Here is a 26163-nt window from a genome sequence, read left to right on the forward strand (position 1 = left end):
ACTTGTCGATCTTCTGACTCGTTGTCGCTGTTGTGAACTGTCGATGTAGTCAGGTAGATCCATATATATATATATATATATATATATATATATATATATATATATATATATATATACCAACTTTGTAAGTATATACATTTATACCCTTGACTGGATTTCTATTATCAACGTTATAATTACTTCCTACTAAAATTTAACTATGCTCAACTTAAATTTAGAAACCTTAATTTACTTAGTACTTAATCACAGAATGCAGTAAGTATAAGTATTTTATTATACTTATTTATTACATCAGTGTATCTATCTGTCTATCTATCTATCTTTATCTCTCTCTCTCTCTCTCTATAAATATATATATAAATATATATATATATATATATATATATATATATATATATATATATATATATATATAGATAAGAACTGCATCCCTTTCTTATGCTAACTTACTATTTCAATGAAATCTACTCCTTAACTTCATAGCCTATGGCATTTTGTTTAGCTACATTGTAAAGAACTGCTGCTTAAGTATGGACTGGATTTATATTCGTTTTTTTGCTTGAGAAAGACTATACAGATTCATATTTAAATTGAATTATTTTTCTTTTTTTCCCAAAAAGACTATTCATCTGTATTTTCATTGTCAGCTTCAGTGTGCAATGTGAACCTTTCTTCTTTGCGAACTGTTGATTATTTTTTTTGTCATACGGTTGCCATGTTTGGCCTGGTCCATGGCTGAAAAGAGTCCTTGCCCCAGTGGACCTACCTTGTTGACAAATATGACTGAGTCTTGGATTATAGTATGCATATTATATGTTCTTGACATGGATGGCAAGAAATTCACCTAGAGAGTGAAGCTTGAGAGGTGAATCTTGGCATCCATAGCGAAAACATAATTCTTTGTAGTACATTGAGATTTATTTGCCCAATGTACTACTAGTTTCAGAAATACAAAATAAAGAAAAAAATGTGATGTGCTGAGCCAGCTTTGAAAGCAGTGGAGAAGTGATTTATTTCCTTATGTATGTGTGTAGTTTGATTCAAAATAGTGGATGTAATGAAGTAGACAGCAGGAGAAATGGAGTTAAAACAGTGCTGTTTTATGCTCTGCTGCAACAGTTTACTGGCTGGCACTATCAGATGTTAGGCCCAGACATGATCTTAGTAGCACATAGGAGGTGATTAATAATCTTCAGGTCTTGTATTAGAGACAGGCTGAACCAGCATGTTATTCAGTTGTTTTTGGAACCTAATCATGGCGCTTCATGCTCTAAATATCTGTTATGTGCTATTTTGGGTATTTTTAAAATTGCTAATATGCAGTGCTTTACATAGAGTCTTGTATACATTTGTTTATTGTATGCTGACTCCATTTATACCACTATGGATGTTTGGGTATTGCACATGTCTTCCAGTTAGTAGGATAAAGTATTTTCTCTGTGTCTTGTCCTGACCACTGGAACATATTATTTATGTATTTAACATTTGTTTACCATGAGCGTCTGACTGGGCCAGAAGCCCATTTTCAGTGGAGGCCCAGGGAGAAAATCTCCACCTACAATGTATCAGAAGAAAAAAAAACATGAATGTTACAAGATAATTAGAGTTCCAGTATAGTTACAAAAATTTACAAGCATATCCGAGTACAAAATTATACATTGTTGTCATTAAAAGGATAATAATAATAATACACATATGTAAAAAAAAGATACTAGATTTTTAAACAGTGCCAGTGTATACAGAGACGATACAATGATTGTCAAATTATTACTGTAGAGTGAAACAGAACAGCGAGCAAGCTATGAGCAAGGAATACTTGAGTAGGGTATTACAGAATATAAATGTGCTAGGATCTGAGGATCCTAGTATATAGGTAGCACTTAGAGTGCATTCATAGTTTGGTTGGTACTAAGTTTGTTCTACTGACTAGTTCTGTACTTGACCTGTATTACACATGACAAGGTTCTATGCATGCTGTGAGAATGGAACCTGTCATAACATTTGTCTGCTACATTTAAAATTAAACAGTACCAAAATTATGTCTCCTAAACATGCCCATGCCATTCATAGACAAACACTGCTTCCTCACCTTCTGTTTCTTTCATTGCATCTCACCGTACATGCTATGAGTGTATCATGTTATTACAGAGCAAAAGGTGTTATTTGAAGCCATGCAAAAAGCAGCACCATGCTGTTGGGCCATGCATGCTTTAAAAGTAGGCAGAGACAGGCTCACTTCAGTAGCTAAGACCAATGTCAGTGCAGGTGGTGATCATGGATGCATAGCTCAGAAGTGCAACAAGTGCTTATATGACATGAAACACAAGACATATTGTAGGCATGCCAAGTGTATCTACATTCAGTGCACATATGTGATGCAAACTTTCCATTATACTGGAGCTCTTATCTCTCTTCCTGAGGATGGAAATGATGTTCTTATCCCTCTTGTGGCACAGACAATGGCATCTCAGTAGTATTACTGTGTAATTGTGTTCCTGCACTTGTATGGTGCATGTGATACATATTTCCTTACCATGTAGATAACCACACATACATGACACAGCTGTATTAAACAGCAGTTCATAACTGCTCTAGAGGTCTTATGATTAACCTCTCCTGTAGTCTTTCTTAAACAGACAATACTTTTGTGTTTGGTGCAGAGCTCTACGGACCACTCCCAGGTCAGCAAAGTAAGTCAGTGGTACATTGGTCCACCTTTCCCTCTCCACTTATGAAGACACACACACATACACACACCTTTCCCCACAGCCACAGTCCATCACTGGAGGTGATTCTACAAAGAACAGGGACACACTACTCACAGTGGTCATAGCACGGAGGTCTGTATATTGCAAGGTCCATGGCAATGATGTGACTAGTAGACGTAGATTATGTCTCCCACCATAATGAAAAAATTATACAGCTCCTGCGTGACTCAACAGAAAATCCTGTACTATTCAAATGCCTCATAATGAGTAATGCCCACTGGGCAATTGTAACCCTACTTTAGAGAGCGCAAAGACATAAATGGCAGCATATATCAGTTACATAGAATCACACAGAACACTTCTCATGTAAGTGAAAGCAACCATGAGTATGATGCACACAATGCTTGGACTAAAACAAGGCCTGTTATTTCTTAGATGCCATAACAGATATCAATCTTTTTGATGTGGCACTTAAGTTTGAACATAATTGCACTTGCAACTGTCATAGGTCCATTTTCATATACCTCCAATCAGTATTCACCAGTCAGTACACATACAAAGCAGTAACCAAAATGTTTACGCACTCATCACCTGATGAGAATTATTTTAAAGGTAAATATATTCACATTTCAACAAAAACACATAGACTCCACTGTTTTCTCTGCAAATTTTATACAGCACTGAGCAAACGAATAGACACACTTGTTTTAGCAGTGCAGTTCCAGTGCTCCTAGTGAAGTCATTATGTTAATGAGCCTGCTTAGCGCAAATGTCTCTAAATTGCACTTTTTCCAAAATACACACATAGCTAGGACTGTACTGCAAGGCTCGTTCAATATCATTAGTACCTGAATAATGCAATGCACATGCATGGGTGGGTCAATGACTCTGACATGGTAGTGAGTAATGCTATTGTATTATTATTATTATTGTTGTTATTATTATTGTTATTATTATTATTGTTATTATTATTATTATTATTTTTATTATTATTATTATTATTATTATTATTATTATTATTATTATTATTATTGTTATTATTATTATTATTATTATTATTACTATGGACACCTCTGTGGGTACTGTGCTGCTACTGCTGCTACATGCCTTCCATGTCATAGTTCTCAGCCTTACACCATCTTACCATGCTATGTATACCTGTGCTATAAGATTATAGCAGTACCAAATATCATGTAAATTGAGTGCCCGCTGTTATTTGTTGTATGATAGCAGAAGCAGTACATGTGTATGCAAGACAGATAACATAGTCCTCTGGCCTGTGACCTAATGAGTGGCTATTGTCTCTTAAGGCACTGAGGGTGGCAGGACTCTAAGGTCGTGCTCTATGAAGAACAAAATATTTCTATACTTTATGTATAGAGACCACCTGGAATGCTTAATGGTGGATTATTATGAGGATTGCCAGTGTAAATCATTGCCAGAGGAATGACTGCTGAAACTGGTAAAAATCACTTTACTGAGCAGTGCAGCCATCACTACAGTGAGCTGAGGAGGTACCATCAATTCAGTCATCCTTTCATCCACCGTACTCCTTCTGACACTATGTCTTCTACCATAAACTAAAAACAAGTAACCTGCAAATTTCCAAAACATGAAGTCAGATCAACTCACTCCTTTGTGCAAGCTTTAAGCAATTTTTATTAAATAAATCATATGCTTCAGATCAGATGACTTCATCTATCTATCTATCTATCTATCTATCTATCTATCTATCTATCTATCTATCTATCTATCTATCTGTTTTCTAAACTGTTTATCCTGGTGAGGGTTGTGGTAACAACACACTTGGGAATGGCAGTGTAGACTTCTCTATTCCCAGCAATAGATGCTAGCTCATACTTGAGGCTACGAAGGCACTCTGCTTCTTAAGTATGCATAGGAAAACCAAATGTAATACAAGGACTGATCAAAATGCAACTGTAAATCAGGTCTAGTATTTCATTTTCTTTTGACAAATTAAACTTATTTTGCAATAGACAGCCCACAATAGTACCATAAATTGTTACAGATTGATTTTTTTTTAATTGACACATAGCTTCTTTAAATAAAAAAAAATGTCCATAGGATGTAAACAGTTTCAAGAATTAAACCAAATCACATGATTAGTATCACATTTATGTGTTTTATAAATAGGCGATGTTGTCTTATTATTTTAAAAATTATTTTCTTTGCTCATTTTGACAGGTATTGCTAAAAGGTAAATATGCGGACAGTAAATGTTACATTTCACCAAAGGTCTGCACTTACAAGTGTGTTACCTCTTTTGGAGTAGGCATCTGAAAAATCCCACCACTGATTTTATAAACTATTGATGGATGACAATGAAAATATGACAAAACAGTAAAATATCTTTTAGATAATTACTTATCATTTGCTTTTGTTGTCCACCTATTCCTACATGGGATGGATAGCTATCCCAGGGAGGTAATTATTTCCAAAAAAATTTATAGCAATGCCCGCAGCCCTAAATGATCAGTCCAAAGAATCTTTCAAGACTTTATTCCATGATTAAAAGTTAAAAAATACACTAGATTAAGCACTTTCATCCATATGCTTGGACTTCATCAGAATCAGTAAAAGCACATTTTCCCCGATATTTATACTAATTAAATAATGACATCATCTAATATACAAGTGAGCATGTTAACCCTTTACTACCTATCCCAAAGACTTGGGCATTCATGGACTTTCAAAAATATAACTAATCAATGTTTGAATTCCATGTTTGTTAAAAGTTATTATAAAATGAAAATCACAAGCATATTGTTCACTTTCATCATATGCGTATTTAAAAATATAAATTCATTAAAATAGTGAAGGGCATTAATGTATGAAAAAACATTAGGATCTCCATTAATCATAAAAGTGATGCCACATAAAAGAGTATAAAACTATTGTTTTGTTGAGAAGGCAGTTAAGACATGTCAGCTTTAATAGCTAATAAGGGATGTATAATCACAGCTTCACTAATTCTGGGAAACTGACTGTCATTAAGTTAGATTTGCCATTTTACTTCTCTTGCTTCTAATAAGACCTTGAAATCCCCCTTCTAGGGTTTTCCCTAACTCTTTCTAATGGCAAACATAAATGTCTTGAATTGTGGATATTTTATTGAATGCTTATATAGTGTACTATTCTCATTGCATTTTCTAATGCTACACTGGTGCTCATAAATTCTCTTTCTTGACCTATGTTCCATTATTCCCACATAAAATGTGGCACATCCAGAGTACCTCACTAAATAAATCACATTACTAGTTCCACAATTACCTTTTTTCAAAAATAAGTTTACTTTTCAAATAATTGTCCAAGACTGCATTTTTGTCCTCACAAATAAAACAGCATTGCGGTCAAGCACCAAATTTCACAGTGCCGTCTTGTTCGATAGGTAATGAGTAGTCTACCCTAACCTCAAAACTTTCTTTTCAAATCTCTCCCCATTTTGTGCACAAATCTTATTTCTGAGCCCAATATTTCTAAAATAGCCTGATTGGTTTTCAAAATGCTTCAGTTCTTTTTTACTATGTCTTTTATCTCTTCTGTTTGTGGGGTATACTCTATTACCAGGGCTCTCTCGTAATTTTTGTCTCCTCGATTATCCTTACATTTATCCTTTGCCATCTCTGCCCAAAGTAATGGTTTATATCTCTTGCCCCATTCATCCAGTATGTGATTTTTCACATCATTTACTATTCCCTATTGGGTAGCCTTTAGCTTAAAGCATTTCAGTGACTTCATCCATTTCCTTGCATGAATCCTCCTGATGGGAAGTCATTCTTGCTACCCCGATGAATTGCCCCTTGATGACACTTTTCTTTTGCTTCAGAGGATGACTGCTTTTAAAATCCAGGTAAGAGCTACTAAATGTTGGCTTTCTGTATATCACTGATCTAAAACCCTAGTTAGAATGAGATATTTTAATATCCAAATAGTTAATACCTTCCTTATCATAATTGTATGTGAATCTCAGAAACCTAGTTGACCCATTAATATACTTGACAAAATTAGTAATAACAGCTATGGGTTCTTCTCTTAGGATGAATATATCATCCAGGAATCATACATATAACTTAATGTTGTCATTATACTCTGAACTGAACACTATACTAGTTTCCCAGTATTATTTGGATACTAAAATATCTCATTCTAAACAGGGTTTTAGATCAGTGATATACAGAAAAGCTTCTGTCATGGCAATATTTTTTGCTTTGTTATTTTGGAGAAAGTAAAAAAAGAAGTTAAGGGAAAATGGACTGGAAGAATGTGAATTATGATGGCAATTAAGGCTAAATGCCACAATGGTGCCGAGTATTAATGAACACAACTCCATTGTACAAATACTTAAGAAAAAAGCTATGTATTTATGAAGTATATTTTTAATTTTTTTTCTTTAGGATGGAAATGTTTTAATTGTTTGAGATCACATGATGGTTTTATTTTTTATATAAAGGATGTGATGTTACTTTTTGAATGGTTCTGATGAAGTCTAATGACAAATGCATTTGACTATTCTTTTATTATTTTATTAAAGTGCTTCATTGCATGCTACAGACTTATGTTTTTTATCACGGGCCTTATTGGGTACACCACCTCACTGGTTTTGTTTAGTTTGGTACTTTTATTATTTTCAGTAGTACATGCTCTTTTGTTTTATTTAGTTTGTGTTATTCAGCATGCTGGTGTTTCTTTTCCATGCTGATTGAGGACATACCTCGATTATTGGAATAATTTTTGAGACACTAGAAAAGTTTGAGAGTATGGATAACCACTCAGGGTTTAGATCTCAACACGACTGTGACAATGTTAATCCTACCTGTCATAGAAGTAACACCGGTAATGAGGGGGAGCTAACCCAACTCTTAAAACTGTTTTCACAGCAGTTAACTCAATTACAATCCTTGCTGGATGAACTACAATTCCCAAGGATCCTCGTGGCAACATCACACTCAATACATTATGAAAATGACGGTTTAAACACAAGCAAGTGTCCTAGGGTGAATTTTTTGGACATCAATTTAACTTCACAAGAATCTATTCCCTGTGGACAGAGGACATACCAAAACATTTCACATGAACCAAGAGGTCATTTCAAGAGTTGGTTGGACACTAAATTGATTTTGAATACTAGAACTGCAAGCACATCAAAATTATTTCAAGGGAAATTAAATGAACTAGAGGCAGTGCTGATAAAAGTTCGGAACATACAGTATGGCAACATGTTCTTGACTCTAAGTATTAAAAGGAAATGGGTCCTGAAAGGACTCAGGATGTTTAAATTCCCTAATGGATTGTTATTAGGGCAAACTGAGTTGGAAGAGATATTGGCAATGTTTGACCACCGTGCTATTGAAATTATGAAATTCATAGTTAGTTTGAACGATAATAAAATTAACAAATTGCTTGACAAAGCTAAAAAACTTAACAATGACATTCTTGATGATGGTTATTTAGAAAATTATGCTGAAAAATATGAGAATGTTTTTGAAAGGGTTGAAAATCATGTCAAAGATAATAGATAATAGGAAAAGGAAAAACAAAAAGTTAGACAGGGATGATTTTGAATATCATAACAATTTAGCACCTAAGGCATACTTAACAGCTAATGAGCAGAATGGTGTGTATGAGGATAGTCAGGGAATGGTAGGGGCAACAGGTGTTTACAATAGGTGGCCTCACAGTAGGAACAGGATGAACTCTGGAAGAAACAGCCAGCATAAGTAAGAGGTGTTTGAAGATGATGAAGCAACACTTAGGAGATCCAAAAGGATCTTGAATAAAAATAAAAATAAGCAAAATGTTTTTTAGGACAATTTCACACACCAAGGAATGAGAAAAACAAGGGAAGCAGAGTTTTTTGGAAAAAGAAAAACAAGGGCAACCAACAGGTGAATTAGAACAAGAGGGTAAACGTATTGTTGACTTTGATCAAAAAATGATGACCTTTGGAGAGTCCAATATTTTAATTATACTGACATTAAGCTTACAAAATACATTTCTCACTTTTTAGAAAAGGACTGAAATTTGTTCTGTCTAAAAAGACTGATCAGGCTGATACATTGATTGGACTTAAATTATTTCTTAGGAAGTTAAACCTTCAGTTATTTTTCAAAGATAAGGACATAGGTTGGAAAAATTACACTAATTTCAGGAAAAGGAGTGTGTTTAACCCAACCCTACACCCAACAATAGCCAATTATGAGAGAATTTGTACCCAAGATATTTGCCAGCAGTTTCATAGTCTAAGAGGGAAATATTACAATTTAAGTAGGGGGGAAATGTCTCTTTTAAATGAATTATGAATTAATGACTCCCTGCGTGCAATGAAACCAGACAAAGGGGTGGCATGGTTATTGTCAATAAAGAAGAGTATGACTATGATATGTTGACAATCTTATATGATGTAGATAGATACAAAATTGTATCTATCAATCAGATTAACATTGCACAAAAGAATGTAAAGTTGTTTTTGGAGGATTCCCTTTATCAAGGGGTAATTAATGAGGAAACTTTTGAGTTCTTGGTTAATAAACACCCTACTATACCTTCAGTTTGGTATGCCAAAAGTACAGAAGAATGTGTAAAACCACTGTACAGTTTGATCATAGCAGCTCAAAATAGTATGACATACCCGCTTGCAGTGTATAGATAGGCTGATTCAAAATGGAATAAAGCTTATCGATGATTTGTTAAAAGATTATTGGGAAGTTTTAAAGAAAATCAAACAGGATATTTGTACTGATGAAGTAGGATTGCCTACGACTGATGTTGCTGACCTCTTTTTATCTGTTCCCACACGACAATGGTTTAAAACTATTTAGAGAGGCCATTCTCGAACTGACTACTTTAAATGCTATTGAAAGTCAAAAAGCAAACCACAATCCAAAAATCGGCCTCAGTTGCAACAAGATGAAGAAAGATAAAAAATTTCAAATAAGCAACTAAGAAGTGCTTACAGAAAGAACTTAAATTTAACAAATAAAAATAAAAATAAATCAGATACATCCAGTGAATCAAGTGTTTTCGTCTCCACCATTTGGAGACTTTATCAAGACAGAGCATGCCACAACTGACAGAAAATGTATAATACAAAGTTAATTACTGAACCAATCAACATCCAGGGTTCATGAATAATTCATGAGCAATGACTATTCCAACAATTTACATCTAATAATGTCAGATAATCACACATAAAACATTCATCATCCTAAATATTACCCAATATAATACATATAAATACATAACTATAAAATACATTATTAAAATAAAATTGAATATGTGTAAATAAAATCTAATAAAACCTCAACATTTCCTATATGTTGTACACTTCAAATAACCCTAATATATTATAATATAAATGAATAAATACATGTATAAATAAACACGTAATAGATACAGTATAAAATTCACCAATGCATATATATAAAACATAAAATTAAAGCATATGTTTCAACTATTAAAAATTACAAGAACATTTCTTTAAAAGCATCATCTGTCTAAAGCTTTTAATCTTAAAGAGCAAGTAATTGCAACAGATTCCTTTAAGCCTGACCATTGAGTTGCATTCATTTTCAACTGCCATATGGCCTCACTTTTCTCCAAATATAAAGTCCAAGGTCCACCTCTTGGGTCTAGTTCAATAATTTCAATAACAGTGAATTTAAAATCATGTCCGGGCCATTCCATACAATGTTTTGCAAGGGCATTGGTTTCTTTTTGCAGTCTGATATCCCTCAAATGTTCATAAATATGTTTTTTAAGTTTCCTTTCTGATGTTCCAATATAAAAACAAGCACATTTGGAACAGAAAGCACAATAAACCACCTTCTCAGTATAACAGCTGCACGTTTTTTGTAAATAGATGTTTATACCATTTATGTTAAATTTTGACCCTTCCTTAATATGTTGGCAATAATTGCATGCCCCACACTTCTTCATATGGTCCCCATTCCGAATCTGGTAACTTTTTTCAAAGATGTTCTTTAAGGTTTGTCCCTTTCTATATACCACAATAGGCTTCTCACTTATGCATTGTCTAATGTCATTGCTTGAGGTCAAAATTATCCAATTTTTATCCAAAATCCTGAACATTTCTTTACTGTCAAGATTATAAGAAGTGATAAAACCTGAACGAAACTTCCAATTTGCTTGCACTTGTTCAACAGGTGTCATAACATTCACATTAACATTGCTGTCCATATTAACGGAATCAACATTCAAATTTAAAACCATATAACTGTTCCCTTCATTGCCAGAGTGCACCATCTCCGAATTCAGTATAGCATGATAAAACCATCTCTCTCTCTTATTAACTACTTCCAACATTACGTTGTTAATTAAGTCCAATGGGTATTCTCTTTTAAGAAACATATCTTTCAACAGTTCACATTCATCCAAAAAAGAGTCAAAACTAGACACCATTCGAGCAGCTCTAACAAACTGTCCCTTAACAACTGCTCTTTATTGCTTGAAGGGATGGCTACTTTCAAAATGTAAAAAACTGTTTGAATACATCTCCTTCCTATAAGTACATGACTCAAAACTCCTTAAGACTGTATTTTTTGTCAGTTTAACGTCCAAATATGAGATTTCATTGGGATTGATATTATGGGTGAACCTTAAAAAGGCTGTTGAATTATTCATGTGAGTTAAAAATTCATTAATCATCTCACTTGGGCCATCCCAAAATATAAAAATATCATCTAAAAATCTCACATACATTTTAAAATATTGATAATAAACTGAATTAATAACAAACTTTTTCTCCCATTGTAGCATCACCAAATTAGAGTACAAACCACCACATGGAGAGCCCATAGCAACACCAACTGCTTGGAAAATAAATTCACCATTAAAAAATATATAGTTATTTTTCAACACAAGTTCAAATAGTTGTTTGTATACATTAATTTTTGGTTGTGATACTCCTTTTTCCAATAAATAGTCACATGCCTATTCAATGCCAGTATCATGGGGTATTCATGTGTACAAATCCTTCACATTAATGGTGATGAATACACCTGTCTCACTGTATTCTAAATTATTAACCCTTTCTAAAAAATCCCATGAATCCTTACAAATAATAGTTTCTTTACTAACAAAACATTTCAAATTAATATCCAAGTATTTTGCTATGGGATAAGTGATAGAACCATGCCCATTAACTATAGGGAGCATAGGTGAATCACCACATTCTTGTGTAGTTTTGGTAATCCAAATATGCAAGGAGTTTTTGGATGGTGCACTGACAGGTAATTGTACTCATCTATAGAAACTGAGCCTTCAATAAAGAGGTCCATTAATTCATTTTTAACTTTATTATAAATGCCATTTAACTCATTAGTAGAGATTTTTCTATATGCATCACTCAAGAGAATATTGTTCATCTTTGTGTTATAATCATCTAGGTCCATAATGACAATACCACCACCTTTATCTGGTTTTATAATCCACACATCTCTATTAGACCTAAGTTTGTTTAGACCATCCATCTCACTTTTACTTAAGTTAGGTGAGCGTGCATTTCTGTGCATATTTCTAACATCTATTTCACACATTTTACCAAAAAATGCTAATGCAGGGTGTAGGGGTGGGTTGAACATACTTGAAATGTGCAAAGGGTTGCTTACATATTCAACAGATTTAAAAAGGACATTTAAAGTCAACTTTCTAACAAAATGTCTGGTATCAATTAATGTTTGCGCAATGTTAAAATTTTTGGCTGGGATAAATGATAAACTTTTTTAGACTCTGAAAACGCTGACATTAGACCTGGTGGAGACAGAAATTTAAACAACAATGGCAACAACACCAGTAATGAGGAGCATTCAGGAAGAATTGCCAGTACGAGTTTAATACATGGAGAGCAGCGTTCATCACAGAGCACAAATTTAAGAAGAAATGCTCATGAAGATGTTCAAGTTAACTTTAATCCCATTAGAATGACCGACTGGTTAGGAGAGGAGATGGCTTTTTCTACACCTTCACCTGTAAGTACTGATTCTTACAACAACAGTTTGTATAAATTAGAATGAATTTTACTTAAAATTAAGAAGATTCAAGCTGATAATGCATAATTTAAAGAATGTTTAAAGCTCAAACTTGTGCCTAAGGGTTTGCGCATGTGGCGCTTTCCCACAGGGCTATTAGCTGGGTCATGCTTCCATAAGGATTTGATTAGTATATTTGATAGACATGGCTTCGAGTACATGGAGCTAGTTATCAAACATAATGAACTAATTTTGAAAGATTTAATAAAAGAATCAACTGAACTAGACAACAGGATTGTGCAAGATGTGGCTCATGACAACAATATTTTTGACTACACCAGAATATTTAAATCTATTGAACAAGAAATGGTTTCAATTAAAGCTAGGAAGATGAAGAAAATAGAGAGGGATAGGGATCAATATTGTTCAAGCACAGCTTATCCCCACCCTTCTCGGTCACAAGCTTGGAATATGGAGAACCATAACTATAATGATGGAGCCTCTGGGAATAATGAGGAACATTTTTTAGATCAAGACAACTTTCCCCCACTGAGGAGATCAGAAAGACTGAGAGACAGAAACAACCAGAATGTGCAGAATCAAGGGACTTTTCCTGAAAACAGGGGTCGAGGGGGACAAATGTATTATCGGGGGGGGGATATCGGGAATGGAATTGAATTCGAATGAGTATATGTTGAATAATTGTGTTATTTTAAAGAATTCTAGAAATGATTTTAATGTATACAATTTTTCTTCATATTATTTTTGATGTTAATGATTGTGATTTATTTTCTAGATGTTTATCATTTATCCCAGCCAGAAATTTTAACATTGCACAAACATTAATTGATATCAGACATTTTGTTAGAAAGTTGAATTTAAATGTCTTTTTTAAATCTGTTGAATATGTAAGTAACCATTTGCACATTTCAAGTATGATCAACCCACCCCTACACCCTGCGTTAGCGATGTTTGATAAAATGTGTGAAATAGATGTTAGAAATATGCACAGAAATGCATGCTCACCTAACTTAAGTAAAAGTGAGATGGATGGTCTAAACAAACTTAGGTCTAATAGAGATGTGCGGATTATAAAACCAGATAAAGGTGGTGGTATTGTCATTATGGACCTAGATGATTATAACACAAGGATGAACGATATTCTCTTGAGTGATACATATAGAAAAATCTCTATTAATGAGTTAATGGCATTTATAACAAAGTTAAAAATGAATTAATGGACCTCTTTATTGAAGGCTCAATTTCTATAGATGAGTACAATTACCTGTCAGTGCACCATCCAAAAACTCCTTGTATTTTTGGATTACCAAAACTGGACAAGAATATGGTTGATCCACCTATGCACCCTATAGTGAATGGGCATGGTTCCATTACTTATCCCATAGCAAAATACTTGGATATTAATTTGAAATGGTTTGTTAGTGAAGAAACTATTATTTGTAAGGATTCATGGGATTTTTTAGAAAGGGTTAATAATTTAGAATACAGTGAGACAGGCGCACTCATCACCATTGATGTGAAGGATTTATACACCTCAATACCCCATGATACTGGTATTGAATGGGCAGGTGACTATTTATTGGAAAAAGGAGTACCACAACCAAAAATTAATGTATACGAACAACTATTTAAACTTGTGTTGAAAAATAACTGTATATGTTTTAATGGTGAATTTTTTATCCAAGCAGTTGGTGTTGCTATGGGTTCTCCATGTGGTGGTTTGTACTCTACTTTGGTGATGCTACAATGGGAGAAAAAGTATATTAATAATTCAGTTTATTATCAAGATTGTAAAATGTATGTGAGATTTTTGGATGATATTTTTATATTTTGGGATGGACCAAGTGAGATGATTAATGAATTTTTAACTCACATGTATAATTCAACATCCTTTTTAAGGTTCACCCATAATATCGATCCCAATGAAATATCATATTTGGATGTTAAACTGACAAAAAATACAGTCTTAAGGAATTTTGAGTCATGTATTTATAGGAAGGAAACGTATTCAAACAGTTTTTTACATTTTGAAAGTAACCATCTCTTCAAGCAAAAAGAGCAGTTGTTAAGGGACAGTTTGTTAGAGCTGTTCGGATGGTGTCTAGTTTCAACTCTTTTTTGGATGAATGTGGACTGTTGAAAGATATGTTTCTTAAAAGAGAATACCCATTGGACTTAATTAACAACTTAATGTTGGAAGTAGTTAATAAGAGAGAGAGGGTTTTATCATGCTACACTGAATTCGGAGGTGGTGCCCTCTGGCAATGAAGGGAACAGTTATATGGTTTTAAATTTGAATGTTGGTTCCGTTAATATGGACAGCAATGTTAATGTGAATGCTATGACACCTGTTGAACAAGTGCAAGCAAATTGGAAGTTTCGTTCAGCTTTTATCACTTCTTATAATCTTGACAGTAAAGAAATGTTCAGGATTTTGGATAAAAATTGGATAATTTTGACCTCAAGCAATGACATTAGACAATACATAAGTGAGAAGCCTATTGTGGTATATAGAAAGGGACAAACCTTAAAGAACATCTTTGAAAGGAGTTACCAGATTTGGAATGGGGGCCATATGAAGAAGTGTGGGGCATGCAATTATTGCCAACATATTAAGGAAGGGTCAAAATTTAACATACATGGTATAAAGGTCTATTTACAAAAAAAGTGCAGCTGTTATACTGAGAAGGTGGTTTATTGTGCTTTCTTTTCCAAATGTGCTTGTTTTTATATTGGAAAGACAGAAAGGAAACTTAAAAAATGTATTTATGAACATTTGAGGGATATCAGACTGCAAAAAGAAACCAATGCCCTTGCAAAACATTGTATGGAATGGCCCGGACATGATTTTAAATTCACTGTTATTGAAGTTATTGAACTAGACCCAAGAGGTGGACCTTGGACTTTATATTTGGAGAAAAGTGAGGCCATATGGCAGTTGAAAACGAATGCAACCCAATGGACAGGCTTAAAGGATCTGTTGCAATTACTTGCTTTTTAAGATTAAAAGCTTTAGACAGATGATGCTTTTAAAGAAATGTTCTTGTAATTTTTAATAGTTGAAACATATGCATTAATTTTATGTTTTATATATATATATATACATTGGTGAATTTTATAGTGTATCTATTATGTGTTTATTTATACATATATTTATTCATTTATATTACAATATATTAGGGTTATTTGAAGTGTACAACATATAGGAAATGTTGAGGTTTTATTAGGCTTTATTTACACATATTCAATTTTATTTTAATAATGTATTTTATAGTTATGTATTTATATGTATTATAGTGGGTAATATTTAGGATGATAAATGTTTTGTGTGTGATTATCTGACATTATTAGATGTAAATTGTAGGAATAGTCATTGCTCATGAATTATTCATGACCCTGTATGTTGATTGGTTCAGTAATTAACTTTTTATTATAAATTTGCTGTCAGTTGTGGCATGTTCTGTCTTGATAAAGTCTCCAAATGGTTGGAGACTAAAGCGCTTGATTCACTGGATGTATCTGATTTATTTTTATTTTTATTTGTTAAATTAAAGTTCTTTCTGTAAGCACTTCTGAGTTGCTTATTTGAAATGTTTTATCTTTCTTCATCTTGTTGCAACCGAGGCCGATTTTTGGATTGTACTTTAAATGCTACCTTGATCAACTTTCTGGTCAAAGCTATGGAGATCATTTCAAAAATCAACTGTATGATCTCTGGAAATTAATTCTTTCAACAACTTAGGGGGGTGGCCATGGGTGCTAACTGTGCCCCAACCTATACAACTTCAGTTATGTATGCATGGGAGAAAAAACTCGTTTTTTCCTTAAGCTTAACCAGTTTTGGTGTGTATATATATATATATATATATATATATATATATATATATATATATATATATATATATATATATATATATATATATATGTATGTATGTATGTATGTATATATATATATATATATATATATATATATATATGTATATATATATATATATATATATATATATATATATATATATATATATATATATATATGTGTGTGTGTGTGTGTGTGTGTGTGTGTGTGTGTGTGTGCATATCTATATATACCTAAGGTTTTTGGATGACATTTTTATTTTATGGAAGAGAACTGATGATAAGAGAAAGGAATTTACACAACTGATTAACAATACTAAATCTTTTTTGAAATTCACTTACACTCATTCTGATGAATCAATAGATTTTTTTAAATGTTACCATCCTTAAGAACAGGGCTGAAAGGAAATTTAATTCAAAACTTTTTAGGAAACCAAACTTTTCCAATAGTTATTTGGACTCTACAAGTCAACATCCTTTCTATACTAAAAAGAATATAGTAAAGGGCCAAATGGTAAGAGCAACAAGAATGTGTTCTGATATATCTTTGTTCAAGTTAGAACTGGGAAATTTAATTACTATGTTTTTAGAAAGTGGATACACTGAATGGCTATTGTTGGAAACAAAGGAAAAAAATTGGATGAATGGGGTACTAGATATACTCCTTTATTAGGTTCAATATGTGAGGTAGGTGATAGTAATGAACAATCCAATGATTTATTTTCAAACTCTATTGTCATTCTGTATGAAGGTGGGAGTGGAGTACTGAAGGAAATTATGACCAAAAACTGGATAATCTTTACAGGTAATGGGGAGATTATGGACATTTTCATTGAAAAACCTAACTATGTGTTTAAAATGGGCTGGAATTTGAAACATTATTAGAACACCCTATATCACACAACAAAAAGGACAGAGGAGGTACCAAAAAATGTGGTATGTGCAAATACTGTAGTTATATCTTACAGGACAAGAATATAGTGATAGGGGAACCTCCACAATGTATCTGGTTGGATTCATGGAATTGTGGTACTTCTGGTTTAGTATATATCGCTATTTGTAAAAACTGTAACTATTTTTACTTAGGGAAAATTACCAGAAGTCTTTGTAAACGTATTTACGAACACCTGTATCCTATTAGGAACTGTGATGAGAACAATGCTCTTACAAGCTGAGTAAAAGCTTCTGTCAGGGAAATATTTTTTGCTTTGGTATTTTGGAGAAAGTCAAAAAAGGAGTTAAGGGAGGGTATTGGGAAAATAGAGTGGAAGAGTGTGAATTAAGATGGCAATTAAGGCTAAATGCTACAGTGATGCCGGGTATTACACACCTCCATTGTACTAATACTTAAAAAAAAAAGCTATGTATTTATGAAGTGTATTTTTAAGTTTTTTTTTTCTTTATGAATGTAATGTTGTAATTGTTTGAGGTCACATGATGGTTTTATTTTTTGATGTGATGTTACTTTTTTAATGGTTGTGATGAAGTCTAATGATGAAAGCACTTGACCATTTTTTTATTTTATTAAAGTGCTTCATTCCGTGCTACAGACTTGTGTTTTTTTTTTAATCACTGGCCTTATTAGATACACCACCTCATTGGTTTTGTTTAGTTTGGTGCTTTTATTACTATCAGTAGTACATGCTGTTTTGTTTAATCTATCTATATATATTATTTGTATTTATTTATTTTATTTAACGTTTGTTAACTGGGAAAGTCCAACTTTGAACAAAGCCAATTTTTGGGAAGAAATGCTTCAGATGCATGATTTTCTGATGTGGGAGGAAACAGGTATACCCGTAAGAAACCCACACAAATGCAGGGAGGACATGCGGGCACTGCACGAAGGTACCCCAGCTGAAAATCAAACCGGAGAACCTTTTGTGCGGCAAGAAAGTTACCGCTGCACCACCACTGCTCCATCCAATATAGATATATGTGTGTGTGTATCTCTCTCTCTCTCTCTATGTATATATTAATATATATATATATATATATATATATATATATATTAATATATATATATATATATATATATATGTGTGTGTGTGTATATATATATATATATATATATATATATATATATATATATATATATATATATATATATATATATATATATATATATATATATATATATATATATATATATATATATATATATATATATATATATATATATATATATATATATATATATATATATATATATATATATATATATATATATATATATATATATATATATATATACAGAGAGAGAGAGAGATAGTATATGTCACTGAATCTGGAATCAAAGTATCTAAACTCAGGTGCTCTAAGCACAACTGATCTAAATACATGTCATGTAACTCAGCATAACAAAAAAAAAATAACTAATAAAAAAGTTATAAAAAGTTCAAGTCCCATTGTACCACTCACTCCTCCTCAAATTATATATTACAACTCCTTTGTTTCACTACAGTTGAAGAAATGGAAAAACAAAGGAAGTGCACCACCATCTCTAACAATCCTGCATACCGTGATAATCCAAACTGAAATATTACTTATAAATCTATAAGAAAACTAAGCATTGATCAAAAATCATAAACTTTATGTAATATCACAGTTGTAACAGATAAGACATACTAGACAATATGATTAGATGACCTGTAATTATAACCACATGTGATTAGATACAGTGATTGTTGAATTTAACTCTATCCCTCTTATCTAGATATCTACACACACATACATGTACACACACACACACACACACACACACACACACACACACACACACATATATATATATATATATATATATAAAAATATATATATATATATATATATATATATGTATATATATATGTGTGTGTGTGTGTGTGTGTGTGTGTGTGTCTACCTGATAACACCGACAAGCCAAAACACTGACAACGAAATAACCGACACTACAAAACTGAAAGTTCAAACACACGAAACTTCACATGCCCGACAAACCACAATCCCGACAACGAACAAAACAAATAACTTTCCCGAAAAACAGACACACAACACAAGCACACCAAAAACCTTACAAACCTACACTAAACCTTACATACACAACTATATATGCACTAAGCTTAACCCAAACCCTAACCCTAAGGTCCGTCACTATCGCACAGTTACTTTACCTGCACCCTAACCCTAACTCACTTAATCCTCCCCTAACCCTTAAGTCTGTCACTATTGCACACTTACCTTACCCGCACCCTAACCCTAACTCACTTAATCCTCCCTTAACCCTTACGTCTGTCACTATCGCACACTTACCTTACACGCACCCTAACCCTAACTCACTTAACCCGCCCCTAAACCTAATGTCTGTCACTATCGCACACTTACCTTATCCACACCCTAACCCTAAAGTCTGTACCTTAACATGTTGGTGTTATCAGCGTCAGTATTCTCAATTGTCGGTCTTCTCTGTTGTCGATCTTCCAGTGTCAGTTATCTCATTGTCGTACTTCTCAGCTTTCAGCGTAATCAGGTAGACCTATAAATATATATATATATATATATATATATATATATATATATATATATATTTATAGAATTATATAAAGAAAGAGAGATGGGGGAGATGTAGATATCTGTAGATGCCTACTCACATATATGCATTTACATATATATATATATATATATATATATATATATATATATATATATATATATATGTGTGTGTGTGTGTGTGTGTGTGTGTGTCTGTGTGTATGTATTACAGACAACTGTTCAACAATTCAAATTGTTGAATAGAAAAAAGCTGATATAGCTGTCCGAATGTATCAGCTTTTGTTTCTGTGAGAAACAAAGTTGGGGGGGGTCAGGGAATCTGTTCTTTCTCCACTATATTGTGATCTTGGAGTTGGTACACATAATTAGCTGGGATTACAGGGGGGGTACAGGGGGTATTTGCCTACCTGTAAAATGCAATATTTTACTTCTCTTTTTCATGTATCAAAATCCATTCATATATATATATATATATATATATATATATATATGGTTTACTATTGTTTATTCGAATGGAAACAAATGGTAATACCAAAAGTAAAAAAAAATACCTGTCACAATGTCGAACCAAATGCTCGAAGCATTTGACTTGACATTGTTGTCGAAACCACCACGTTATAGCCATATAGGAGCTAATGTAAATCAAACTCATATACAGCTATCACCTCCCATCACCCCCCTACTTATATATTCTACCTCCAAGATCGCACTACAGTGGGGATGTGGATGAATTTCCACTCCCCACTGTACTGCAATCTCCATGCCGATAGTCGATTTCCACTTATGCGAATGCAGTTGTGCATTCGCATAAGTGGAGTCGACTATCTGGTGCAAAACTGCTTGTGCGTTCGACATTCTGTTTTTCGGCACATTGCAGCCAATAGAATGTCGTTTGCACAAACAATAGTAAACCTATATATATATATATATATATATATATATATATATATATATATATATATATATATATATATATATATATATATATGGGTCCACTTGTAATTTCACAAAAATTAAAAGTCACAAGCACAAAGATGCAGAATAACAAATTTCATAATCCTAAATACTCAAACTCATGAAAATAGCTATTGCAGCATCTTTTTTTTGTTTTGTTTTTAGCCCTCCACCTTTGCGAAGCACCAAACAATGAATAATGTCCACTATTAGTGCAGTACAAACTCAAAAATGAAAGATTTCAATACATTTAAATAAAGAACCAGACAATCATGGTACTCAGATTTGAAGCACTCTAGCAATAGCTTTCAGAAAATCCATGGTGGTATATGCTTCCTTATTGGACAAAACTGTTTTAAACTGGGTATGTCTCTTTATTAATCTACATCTCTTTGGGGTGGGTGGACACCCAATGGCCAGATGGTTTCTCAGCTCCTCCACCCTGTCCTATTCCCTCACCAGTGTTTTCATCAAGATTGATAGGTCAGATGCCTTGGCACACAGTAAACAATTCAGCCACCGGTGCCATACCTCAACTGAATTTTGCGTACGAGGCAAGAATAGTGTGTTCTGTTAATGGACGTTCCAGAAACCTATTGGAAATAGAGGTGGAAAATGACAAATAGAGGCAGATGTGGTAGTAAACCACCTCTTCCTTCCTAGGACATACCAGACACAAAAATACTTAATCAGTTCCTTTCCCTCCGGAGGGTACATGTCCTTCAGATCGTAATAGACTTATAGAACCTCGTCTTCTGGCAGGAATGCAAGTGCTATCAAGGACCTCACAGCTAATTGGAATCTCATATTTGTATTATACAAATGTGACAATCCTAGCTGTTGTACTTTACGTCACACATTTCTCCCGAAATGGAACAATCACCCCTTTGACTTCACTCCATTGATGTTTATTCTAATGCTCTTAATAGTGGCTATTTCAAAGTTGCAAAGCATATACTGCAGTGATGTTTCAAACCCCTGCTCTTCCAAAAGATGAAATACACAACCCCATATAGAGTTATATGCCCAGAAGGACTTTTTACTCATTAGGCAATATAGTAAAACTTACTGTAGCCACCACAGTGGATCAAGCCTTGGATACTGTATAGCTATCTACAAATAACCCCCTTATAGAAGAAGGTGCCAACCATCAACCAAATGGTGGCACAGCCTAGATCAAAAAGGTTATTGACTATGCTAAACACTATTACCACGTGTTCATCATTGACATATAGTACACGTTTTTCAAGGAATATACCGGTCTTAATAGGGTAGTCCTGGATGTTCAGTGTGCGTAAGTTAAGATTTGCCTTTCCTGCTGGTGCTGTACCTTTCCTGTGCACCCTTTCCACTTGCTGTAATAGAGCTTGTCTGGTAGAAAGGTCTGGCACAGCATTTATAGAAGTGGATGATAGTGCGTCCTCTACAAGTAGACATGGGTCATCACTGGATGCCCTGTGCTTTAATTCGGCACACATGTTATATTTCCAGGCTCTGTCAGATCACCACTATGGTTATGTGCTACTGTCTTACACATATGTTCACTGGTAGGTACAGGAGTTGCTATCAGCCTACCTTTGCATTTCATTGCAGTCTTCCACTTACAGCACCAGTAGTGTCTGCCGGGACCTTTCCCATTCTAAGGGGTAAACATATGCTTCTTTTATTATCACTTTCTTCCCTTTTATGTGATACCATTGTATCATAAACAGCTTCTATAGTTCTGGGTGAGGGAAACAACAGAGACACCACTGCAGTTTGGGTACGACGTATGCCCTGTTAAGGACATACCAACTATTTATCAGCTAGTATCAGGATTGTGAAACTCAGGATTTTAAACTTTCGTGCTTGTGAGTTTTTGGTTTTGTGATTTCGAAATACTGAGATTCAGGATTTCTGTATTTCAAAATTACAAAGTGGAACCAAATATATATATATATATATATATATATATATATATATATATATATATATATATATATATATATATAGCAAGAGAGAGAGAGACAGATAATGAAAACTAGTACCAAAAAATGTAGTTTTCTGACCTTAAGGGTAGTAAACACTTTCCTTAAGGAAGAACAAACCAAGGAAAAGGGAAACTAGTTTTACAGATCTGATAAAGCTCTGACAAGGGCAAACGTGCTCATCTTTTTTTTTTAGTTAATAAATCTTGGGTTAAACAAGGAAAACCACCTTGAATCCTGTTTGATATCTGCAGCTGGAGCTGTGATTTTTTTTTTTGCAGATTGATGTTTTTTTAAAAGCTTTTTTTTAATAAAATGTTAAAATGTTGCAGTATTTTATTTATTATTTTATGTTTTTGTCCATTTCCAGCTCTGTTCTTTGCGTTTGATATTTTTGCTTTTTCTGAACAGCACACAGGAAGGGTAAAATGCATTATTTGTTCCATTGATTTTAGTGACAGAAAAGCAAGGTATTGTGTGTTTTACAGTTTTATTGTATCTTAACTGTAGATTCATATACTGCTGTGTATGGATGCACTTTTCTTATACGCCTTTTGTTTGCAAGCTATGAAAGGGCTAAAGATGGTTCCATATAGAGATCATCCCCAGGATTCAATAAACTCTGTGTAGGCTTTGTTTAGAGCCTATACAGAGTTTACATGTTAGCGCAAAGGTGTGCAGTGAGCGGTAGAGTGCAATGCATATTAATTATGCATAACACAGCTAAGCTAGGTTTTGTGGCTGGCAAAAGTGTTGCTGGCTAGGAAAACATGTAAGCAAATGTGGAAATCGATTCTGTGTAAAGCAGAGCACCTACAGTCCTGGATTTGCACAGAATGCCACAATGATCTCCAGGACTGCACAAATAGCTGTCAATCTGTTATTGCAACACATCTGCACAAAGGCAAACTTAGTCGGGGACAAATAAACAGAAATAGAGACATATGTGACATAGATCACATAGAAATCTGTTAGACTGTAATACTCTCAACCACTTAGAGCAAGAAATCTGGAAAAGCAAAAAATAATGGGGTGACAAAGGCCCAAAAATATGGACAGATTTTTAATATTGCTCTTCCAAGCTTAGAAATCTGATAGAATAATAGGTTGTACAGTAGCCTGCACTTTTCAAAGAGCATGAAGTTGAAACTCAAATGCCTGTCATCAGTTTCTGACTTCAATCTGCAATGATATGACAATGATTTGCCAGAAAAAACAAATGTCATAAGGAAAAGATCAAAACTGTAAGAAAAAATGGACATTCTGCACATATCAGGACAGCTAAGAGGTATGAACTCAGATGTAGTTAAAATTGACTAACATCAGTCCAGAGATCATCCTAGTAATATGATGGAAAGCCACAAATTTGATAAGGAACACATCTGGAGATCCTGGGAATATCTGGACAGTAGAGAGGTATGAATGTCACGTATATAGTCCAAACACAGTAGGATAATATACCTACAGTGCAGAATATTGTTTACCAAATCTGTGTAAATGATCTGTAATGGGACATGTAACGCCATGTAAAATGAACACTCAGAGGAAGTGTGAATATTAAATGGGGACATGCACATGAATTGTAGGATTGAACACAGGGAAACTACCCAATGTACACCACAAGAGGGCATGTCAGTGGAAGATGTTTGTAACAGCAACACCAATCACATATCTATATGGTACCTTAGGGACTGTACAGTGAAAATGTGTTTTATACGGCTGTTACACAAGTTGACATAACAATGAGGAGAATGTCTGTGTCAGATAAGCATCCTTAATAACACAGAGGACATTTATCAGTAATCTGACATACAAGTGGGGTAGGGTGCATTTTGGGAAGCTGAATGTGAGTGTACTCTCAGCAGAGGTCTCCGGCAAGGTGGCCACAGGTATAGGCTCATGGAAAACATTACAAGAACCAGCCACGATCATGGACAATATCAGAATAAGAACACCAGTAATCTCATGCTTCTGTCATAACATATGTAATTTACAGTGATAAGAGATGAGTCTGCACACACAGTTCTGCTGGAGTTGTTAGGATGGACACTGCTATACATGTCTGTGACAGTATGGCCAATGTAGGCTAGCTGTCTTGTGCACATGGCACATGCATATTTATATATGGTGGTGCAGCAGTTAGCATTGTTACCTCACAGAAAGAGGTTCTCTGGTTTGATTATCATCAGCTGGAGTGCCATCTGTGTGGAGTCTGCATGTCTTCCCTGCGGATGAGTGAATCTTTAAAGACATGCAAGCATGTGTGTTGTGAGTGTGTGTGTACTTTCTTTGAAGGTTGGGCACTGGGCTGGCAACTTGACACTGTAAAAATACCACTGCCAATCAATCTGAGGACCAGAGATCCACTGTGGTGACCCCTAACTGGGAAAAGCCAAAATACTGTTTATATATATATATATATATATATATATATATATATATATATATATATATATATATATATATATATATGTATAGATAGATATAAATATTTATATGGTACAATCCAGACCGTCATAAATGAAATACATACCATTAAAGTTGTCATGCACCTATGTATGTAGTGTGTACATTAGCAGAACAGACAGCACACATGCATCTGGTGTAACAATTTGATTGGTGTTCCGCACCATCAGACAGTCATGTATATTCCACAGGAAGCATACCTAGATATAGCCACTAAGCAGAGTGACAGCTCATTGTAACAAAGGTGGTATACTTTAGTTACACATCACTGAAAGATGTGTCGGGAGGTCCACAAAGAAGAGTATTGGTGTGATAAAGATTGGGAGCCATGAAGAAATTATGGCCTCTGATGTGGATGCCCTTCACATACCCAGTACATATGTTACATTCAAAGGAGCAGTCAGCACTGTGATAATATGCTGGTGGATGTACCGCTTACCATTTACCCCCAGCACTCAGGTCACATATCTACTGGTTTGATTATAGGGTGCGATGTCCACATTATACTTGGGTGGTGAGTTTGTTTCCTGAATTATCAAATCCCCCAATGTGTCTTGTCAATGCAGGTGTTGTCATTCCTCTGGAAGCAGTGTTTGTTATGTGTTGTTATTGTCTGTTTTATACTAGTGTAACAGTTGGAGTCAATGATTGCCC

This window comes from Protopterus annectens, chromosome 3.part1 (assembly GCF_019279795.1).
Source record: "Protopterus annectens isolate FY-2018-M chromosome 3.part1, PAN1.0, whole genome shotgun sequence".
Classification (NCBI taxonomy): Eukaryota; Metazoa; Chordata; order Ceratodontiformes; family Protopteridae; genus Protopterus; species Protopterus annectens.